At 32.6% G+C, this 9,766-nt stretch overlaps 1 non-coding gene across 1 annotated transcript; it reads right to left on the reverse strand.

The window, feature by feature from the left end:
* Nucleotides 1–602: 602 nt before the first annotated feature.
* LOC150041164 (U6 spliceosomal RNA) lies at nucleotides 603–709 on the reverse strand. The gene has a single exon (XR_016534001.1). It is a non-coding gene; the product is annotated as a U6 spliceosomal RNA (small nuclear RNA).
* Nucleotides 710–9,766: the final 9,057 nt, after the last annotated feature.

The raw sequence follows: 9,766 nt of genomic DNA on the forward strand, positions 1-9,766 counted from the left end.
GCCAGGTTATGATGAAAGCCCTCTTTCAGGCTCTAGACTATCGACTCCTCTTCTATCATTACACAAGATAAAGTTTTTCACCTTACTATAAGGATGTGTAATGCACTCCTTGAGAAGATTTTGTTTTCATGTAAATGTATATGAATAAATATTTTAAATTCCCGTTATATGTAAAATAGGCTAAGTTGTATCACATTTCTTTACTTTAAAAGAGTGTATAATACATTGTTTATTTTATGTATTTTTCTACATCACTGTATAGAAAGCATCCTCACATTTTTCTGTGTCTACCATTATCCAGGTAAAATTAGTCTGTCTCTAGTCCATTATATTGGACATAACGTAGCTTATTTAATTATTTTCTCTTAATAGACTTTTATATTTGCCTATTCCTTTTTAATTACAAACATTATCTGGTGAAGAATTCTGGAAATAAACCACTCAATATATGTTTAAGTGTAAAGGAAGAATAAATTTCTAAGTTTGCCATTTCTCAATCAAGGAATAAGCACACTTGTGTTTTGGGAAGCTATTGCTGGATTCACATTTATGGGAGTTTAAAATTTTTCTCTTTCAGCACAATATATGAAAGTGCCTCTTTCAAAATTACCAAATGCTTCATGAATTGGTGTGTCATCTTTGCAGAGAGGGTATGTTAATCTTCTCTGAATCATTCCAATTACAATATGTATGCTGCTGAAGTGAGCACCATGAAGTCATTTTTAATTCAGTAATGGATGAATGCTTCTGTGTGGCTTGCAGCCAAAGATAGGGCAGACTATAAAACTCCTCGTTCCATTTAGCTTGTAGCAGAGAGGGGAAAATATTCTGGACAGCTGCAGGCTCTTTTTTCCAGTGTTGATTGGAGGTGATCCATACCACTTTAAGTTCCAGCAATGCCTGAATATGCACTCTAGCTAATAAGGGACACAAATGGTCAAAATGGTAGAACAAGTTAATGAAGACTCAACTTTGAGTGATTTGGCAAAAAATTAGAGTTGTTGCTAATGATAAAAAGGTTTCATATAAGAAAGTGGCTTGTCGATTCTAACTACATGGATTACTGAAGCATTCAGCAATGGCAAAAGTGATGAAGACTAATTGATCAAGAGAGAATTTAGATAAGATCAGTTGAATAATCAACACTAGCACATTTACTTTGTTGGTTAAAAAGTTATTTTGTAAATATGTTTCCACATGTGTTTATGTTAGTTTTGCATTTAATCTATTATGGCTATGGAAATTATTCTAAAGTTTATATTCTTACCTTTGAAGACTGCCTTAGACTTCTTGTCATTTTGTGCTGTTAAAGGAAGAACACATCAAATTGAGTATATTTGTTTATTTTGAGGAACAAATATGTTTTCTTTTAAAGGAAAAACTACACTGAGTTACTACTCTTTCAGGCAAATTTTCTTAAATCAGTCCAGTACGCATCAGGGCTACATCTTGTGAGGAGGAAGCTAATCCTTTGTGCTGTTCTGAACTACTATTGTCAATTGCTGTTGTACATACATCCTGTTATGTGTAAGGGCGTAAATATATTTATTATGTTTGTAAAATCCATCTAAAATTGCAGCTCAGGGTTGCTCTTCTGTGATATATGGGACATTATATTTTAAAGACCATCTTGGAATACAATTAGAGAACTTAATATTTTACCTTTGCAAAAACTAAAGATGTTATTAAAAAAACAAAACAAAACAAAAAAAGAATAATCAAAAAGATAAAAAGAAACAGATTTCACAATGAGGGAATTATATGACCCGGGCACTTTATCCAAGGGGGTGACCATTCTCTTATTCAATCTCCACTGTGTACATTCACATATTTAATCTTCATAAAAATACTATGAAATGAGTACTGTTATTATATTTACAGTAGGAATAAGTAAACCAGGCCAGCCAATCTGTCAGACATCATGTAAATACAGAGTTGGGATCTTAGCTCTGTAAATAGGGATTTTTTTTCTACTGGGCTATTTCAATTTATAGCCAAAGTGGGAAGACAGATAATCGCAGAATTCGATGAAAAAAGGAAAGTGAACCTTGACAAACTCAAGAGAAAAGGTTTTCTTTTCTTTTTGAGTAAATTAAAAATAAAGAAATTGGCTTCTAAAGCAATTGATTTAGTTTATATTGTGGTGCTCAAAATGTTAACAGAAAACCTTGTAACCCCCTTGAAAGATGGGCCCTTGTCAGTTTCAGTTACCTTAGGTTACCTCTTCTTAGGAGTCTTGAACAACTACTTGGGAGTCTTTTCAAAGAAAAATTCCCCGAGCTCATGGGATTTATGCTGATCTGTCTCAGAGGATGACAGTTTGTATTGCTAGGCATAAAACTTCAACTTTTGACCCATGTTTACCATGTTGGTCTACCCTGCTTTGGGTGCTGAGTCAAATAAGCTGCTTCAAGCCGCTGCTTCACATTTGCTGATGATGAGCTAAGCCCAAATTTCTAACCCCCTGACTTTCAGCAAATGCTTTAGCTAGCTTTCTAGGGAAAGTTGGCTTATAGTTGGGCTAAGTTCCAAGGGAAGTTCGTTAAGTCCTTTCAGTATTCTCAAAACCAACTGAGAAAGGGGTACAGGTTTTGATATTACAAGGTTAATTTGTAGACTATGATACACAATTGATGAAGAATTACAATGGTTTTCATCTGTACAAAGAAAATATTGTTCTTGATTATAAATGTACATTTGGAATACACTGTATCCTCAACTGGTTGCTAGGAAATGTTGGAAAAATATGTTATTCCCAGGAACATTCATAGAAAACTTACAGTAAGGTGTATTATTTTCTTCCTCCAAATTGCTAAGAGCTCTTTCCTTGACTTATATGTGTCCTCTGCCTTGTAGATTCTAATAGAGCATATAAGAATCTTGAAACTGTTTGACTATCACACATATGTGAGACTTTTTCAAGGAAATATAGTGTCTGCATTCTATCATGTGATTAAAGATTCAAGTTGCAAGACTAAGAAGTGCCTCTTAAAAGATTATAATGCCACCACTAATGGAGCATGTACTGTATGCCTATTTTAAATGTATTATTTCATCATAAAATCCTAATAATTCTATGACAAAGATTCAGTTCTTCTCTAGACTCCAAATATTATTGAGGAACTTGCAATTGTCAGTCTAGTATTCTTGTGATAATGGCTAAGATATATTTCAGTCCCCATAAATGTCACAATTTGTAAAGTGGATGAATGCTCCTTCATTTAGTAGATTGATGCAGATGCAAATTTATGGCTGAGCAATGATGACTCATGCCTGTAATCCTAATTTCCTCAGGAGGCTGCAGTTCAAATTATAATTTCACATGATGTTGCTACTAAACTCATTCATCAAAAATGCTTACTATCAGAAATATTGTTCAGTACAATAAAAAAGAGGTGATAGAAGTACATAGAAATCAGAACTATCTTTCCTTACTAACAGTTATCATCTTAAGCAAAATACATCATTGAATATTTAAACTCTACACAATTAAAATACCAAATATTTTTGTTTTCCCATTGGCATAAAAAAGATGCCACTGTTAGGGGGGAGGACACTTATTCCCTCTGCAACAGCAGTACATTTACCTCTGTAATTTGCTGCTCATCTATTTTTGACTTTGTGAAGTTGATCTTGCTCTTGTCTGCCAGTTCAAATCTTTCTCTTCCTTTTCCGCTCAAGTTCCTATATTTGCATGAACTCTAGTGTGATAAAAGGCATAAAAAAGAACTGAATTTTAAGCCCGTGTCAGATGTGATTAAATTCTGTGAAAGTTTAACAAAATAAGAAGTAAAAAATAAACAAACACATAGAGATCAGATTTGGTGTTGTGAGGATATATTCCAGACAGTTCTACTAGAGAAGAAAGTGCATAATTTGAATATTGGGGTAATAATTCAGTTGACTACAGAATAGAAACAGAATTCTCTGCCCCCTTAGAAAAACAGTTCTTGACTGCCCTATAGATCCTATAACTAAACATAAGAATCTTGAAGATTGGTTGATTACAGCACATATTTAGCACTTTTTTGAAGAAGCTTTAAATATTCCATGTAAATGAGTATATGACATCAGTCTACATTTGAAAATTAATCACTGCATATAAATAAATATGGATTGGGTTCTCTTCCAAGATTATTTAGGTGTTCATTTAGGTTTTCATGCAATGCTTATATGAAACTTATTAGTCAGCAATTCATTGTTCCTTAATTTTAACCCACTTTTCAAGAATATTCTCCCCCAATCATCTGTGCTAAAATATGGGCTTTGAAAACTGACCTGGATTTAAGGCTCATATCCCTGCCTTATTTTGAGTGAATTACATAAGCACTATAAGCTTCAGTTTCAGGGTGCCTAACCAAATTTTCTAGGGACTCAAGGACTATCCAGAAATTCTGGATTTTGAATGCAAAAGCTAGTAAAATACTGGGAAATTAAGATTGTTGTTCACCTTCAATTCCTCATTGATATAAATTGATAATAGCAGAAGATATCTGAAGTAGTTGTAAGGATGAAAAGAAGGAGGTAGTACACAATCTGGTTAGTTCAACACAAGGTCAATTGTTATTACTTCATTATTAGATTCTTAGTCTTTCCTGACATTTATACCACTTTATATTAATAATTGAAGCTTTTCAATAGATTTCAATATTCACCATTTTACTGTGATTTTCTCTTTATTAGTATTTGTTTCCAAGACTCTAATGGTAGGAAATTTAAATAATCTTTCTTCAAGGCAAAATTTAGAAGCATTTAGCTTAATTTAAATCTAGGTTGTGATTGTAATTGTAATGCATTTAATTTGTAGAATAATTTTGAGCATTCCATCTTAATTGCAATATTTATTGAAGTTCACTTAGAATACATAGATTTTTCCATATACTCTAAATATTTTAAAATATTTATTAATTCTATTGGCAGCTATTTCATGCTTTTATTGCTATAACTAATACGATAGTTTTAATTTATATTTTACTGATGAATGACTTTATTCAATAAAGGTAGCTTTATTAAAGTTTAATGTACACATTACAATGATGTTTTTAACCCAACGAATTGCAGGTACTACGAAAACAACAGGTAAACAGTACTGTTGATGGTGGTGATGGTGATGGTGATGACAATGAGTTGACTATATGGTAGTAACAACAGCAGTATTAATGACAGTTGTGTTAGTGATTATAATAATAAAGATGGCCAAAGTATAAACCTATATATAACTCTATCCCAGAGGAAATCATTATCTTCAAGTTTGGCCAATCCTTTCCTTACCTTTCTTGTTGATGATAGACTGTGTTATCTTTGTCTATCACAGAACAATATATTTGAATTGTGGGTAAGCTGACTAACACTACATGTGATTTGAGCTTTTACTCAGTATTTTATTTCTTATATAAAAATATTATAATATACACTATGGATACATTCCAAATTACTTTTCCAGAATCTGATTGACATACAAGAGATGATTTATTCTAAGTACATGTGGAAAAATAAGTATATGAAACAATGAGGAAAAATGGGGAAAATAAGCCAAGTCTAATGAGGTTTGCTTTTTAAGATGTTATACAGTCCCAATAAGACATATTTATGTATGTATGCATGTAGGTATGTATGTATGTATGTATATGGTATGGTACTGGAACAATTTTCTTTAAAAAGATAACTAGAAAAATAACTAAGTCATAAGCATTTATACATAGGAAACATATTATTTCAATTTAATTGCATAAGAGGAATCATTTTATAAGTAACTTGGATTACTGAACAAATTTCTAGAAGGAAATAACCACTTTATACAATTTGCAGAAGTAAATTCCAAATGGAATAACTAGTTAAGTACAAAGCATTAAAGTATAAATAGAAGAAACAAATATTTTTCAGCCTGTAGGCTAAACTAGCCCCTTCTAAATAGAAAATAAAAAGGAAAAGAAAGAAAATTGCTCATGGATTTAACTTAGCAATATTAGAAGCTCCTGTGAGTGCCTTCTATAGTATGAATAAAATCAAAACATAAACTGAAAAATCAATAAAAATAATTATCACAATTTCAGATTTCCAGTGAGTATCTAAACACTATTTATATGATGTATATTTATTAATTAATCAGACTACAGAAAATGATAATATAGGATGATACAACGAATATGGAAAATTGAAACACTTAATCGTAGGCAAAAATTAAAATTGTACTCTCAAATAATGACACATGCACCAATGAAATAGCAGCTGAGACTAGTTTCGTATATTAAAATAACAATATACTTTTAAAAACTAGTACTGTGATATAAAAATATGAAAATAGAGAACAGAAATCAATTTGGTATTATGTACTGAAAAATCTTTATTATTGCTTGTTCCATAAAGTATATATCTAATAAATTGCTCTAAAGACATCATTTGAACTGTGAACAAAGTTGATGATGGATATTTGCCTAAGTTTTGTTTATGGTTGGAGAAAATTAGAGAGTCCACCAAGACAAAGAATGGCTAAATGGCTTATGATCTACACAAATTATGATATACATTATCACTGAAAGCTGTATTTTAGGAAATATTAATTGCACAAAAATATCTCCGGTGTATAAGTAACATAAAAATAAATTTATAGCCGGCCAATTTATATGCTATCATGGCCAATTTATATGCTATGTTTCATTAAATCTTTTTTTAAAAGTCCTGGGCCTTGAGCTCAGGGCCTGAGCACTGTCCTTGGGCTTTCTCAAGGCTAGAACTCTACCACTTGAGGCGCAGCACCACTTCTGGCTTTTTTATGTATGTGGTACGGAGGAATCGAACCTGGGTATCCGTGCATGCTAGGCAAGCACCCTACCACTAGGCCAAACTCCTGGCCCCTCATTAAATCTTTTAATTGCAAGTGTGTCTGTGTGTCTGTGTGTGTGTGTGTGTGTGTGTGTGTGTGTGTGTGTGTGTGTGTGTGTGTGTGCTGGTAGTGCAGGTAGTGGGGCTTCAATTTAAGGCCTGCATCCTGTCTCCTAGTGGTTTTTGCTCAAAGATTGTACAACACCTATTGAACTACACCTCCATTTCCAACTTTTTTTGTGGTTCAATATAGACAGATAAGATGTCAGCCTAGGCGGACTTTGAAAGGCAATTCTCAGGTGTCAGTCTCCTAAGTAGCTAAGATGGGATGAATAAGCCATCAGCATTCAGCAGTTACAATATTTTTATTCTCTTTGAAAGCCTAATGAAAGGCTGATGTAGAAAGTCATATTAGGGTTAGTTTAATTTTGGAAGCTTGTAACATGTTTTCTTTTATTTATTTTATTGTAAAATTGATTAGCAGAGGAGATACAGTTACATAATTCACTTAATGAGTACATTTCATTTTGTACAGTGTACTCATTTCTTCATTCTCTTTCAGTTTTCTCCTCCCATCTCTCCTTCCCCACTCCCAATTGTAAAGTTAATTGTCAACAGTGTCTAGTGAATACCACTGCTGAATAGGTTCACCCTTTGTTCCACCTTTTCAGTGTTTGCCTTTCCCCTTCTCAAATCATATAGACTTGTATATAAGACAGAAATAAAATACAGGAACAAAGGGAATAAACCAAAGAGTAAAGGAAGGAAAAAAAACTGAAAAGAGTACAGTAAAACCTTCTTGATTCTATTTCTTGGAGTTCATTTTGATATGCTGCATTTTACAAAATTTTATATCTACCAACATATATTGTAGATCTTTATATTTAGAAATATTCATTAGTATATTTTAATTATAGAATTCTATTGTGATAATTCCATACATGCATATTTGTACTTTGTTTAAACCATTTTTTTACTCTCAACCTCTTTGCCATTTTATGTGGTTGCTTTTAAGGCATTTTAACAGATTTGATCATTTTTTATTTTCACACATATATGTATACATATATAATGATCAAAGATTTTTTAAACGCTTTTTTAAAATATTTTTACTGTAATTAATAAAAGGGTTATATGACATTTGCCAATGCTTTTTTAAGATTAAACTTAGTTTACTTAACATTTGTTAAAAGAGGTTTAAGATCATCCCATTGTTTCAATTACTTGGTTTTTCTATTTTGCCTTAGTTATTTCTCTTTACAGTTGTATAAATAATGGAAATAAATCTGTGCATTTTGCTTGAAAATACATTCTAATTTCACATAATCTTACAAATAGGTATGTGTGTAAAGATGGTCCCCTTTAAAGGAATTGCGTGCTCAGTATTTAATTAAGATACCTTAAACTGCACGTGTTTGTTCATATAAGTGTGTGTGCGTGTGTTTGTGTGTGTGTAGGGACAATGGCAAAAGTGGAAATGTCTTTTTCACTCAAATATGTTAATACATGGTTAAATTGAAAATGAAGCAGTTTCTTGTTCAACTTTTAACTAATCATTGCTAAACGACTAATTTATTATTTGTACTTCATAGGGAGCTTTATTTTTATGTGTGTTTTTATTGTATTTTATTGTCGGAATGATATACAGAGGGCTTACATTTACATTCATCAGGTCGTGGGTACTTTTTTTCTTGAACATTGATACCCCTTCCCATGCTTTTCTCCCACTTTCCCTCTACCCAATCCCTCCCAATTATCTTATTTCATATAAACAAATTAATGTGTATACAACATATCAGGTACCAGCGTCAGATATAGTAACCACAGGAGATTAACCAAGGAGAAAAATGAAGATAAAAGAAATGACTACTCTTAGTACATTAAGAACAACAAGTACAAAGATAAACCTTGTGTTTCCATATCCTCCACTTCATTTCGTTAATCCTCATCCGGTATGGCTCTACGTACATAGCTTTTGAGCTATTGTGATCCTCTGCTAGGAGAATCCTATATGTGTACTGATTATTACAAATGAGGGAAACCATGGAGCCTATGTTTCTTTGGGTCTGGCTTACTTCACTTAATATGATTTCTTCCAAATCTTTCCATTTCCTAACAAGTGGGGCAATGCCATTCTTTCTGATGACTGCATAGAATTCTATTGTGTATAAAGACATCATCTCGATCCATTCATCTACTGAAGTGCATCTGGGTTGATTCCATGTCTTAGCTATGGTAAATAATGCTCCAATGAACATGGTTGTCTAGTAGCTTTAGTATATCACTGATTTTGGACATTTGGGTAAATGCGCAGGAGTGGGATTGCTGGATTACAGGGGAGCTCATGTTTACTCTTTTGAAGGACGTCCACACTGTTTTCCAGAGTGGTTGAACAAGTTTACTCTCCCATCAACTGTGTAGTAGCCTTACTAGCATTTTCATCTTTACTTTAATTATGTTTTGAGGCTTCATCTTCCTCTATTCTAGATTGTCATAAACTATGGAACAGTTCATTGTCAATTGAATTCACCTCGCTAAGCTTCAGAACACTAGAACTTATTCTTCCTGTCAAATTGGGTTTGAACCTCCCTCTATTGCCCCTTTCATAAAAATTCATTTTTAGGCTTTCATAATCATTATGGATTTCAGGTTTCTCCAATTCATATACAGACTTTTATATTTTATCATAAACCTTTGTAGGCTATGTTGAAATTCCTGTTTATATTTGACAGGATTAACCTATATTATCTATACCTATATATTATCTATATAGTTGCCACTTGAAAATAGTTTAAAAGGAGTATAATGTAGCGGGTTGAATAAAATGTCTTCCTTTAACAATCCTCCTTCCTGGTGATTGACATCCATACTGTCATGCGTGCACTAAGAACTGGAACTCTTGCTCAGTGAATATCCTCACTTGTCTTTGGTAACTACCAGTATT

Source organism: Megascapheus bottae, chromosome X (genome assembly GCF_031878675.1).
Source record: "Megascapheus bottae isolate mThoBot1 chromosome X, mThoBot2.hap1, whole genome shotgun sequence".
Lineage (NCBI taxonomy): Eukaryota > Metazoa > Chordata > Mammalia > Rodentia > Geomyidae > Megascapheus > Megascapheus bottae.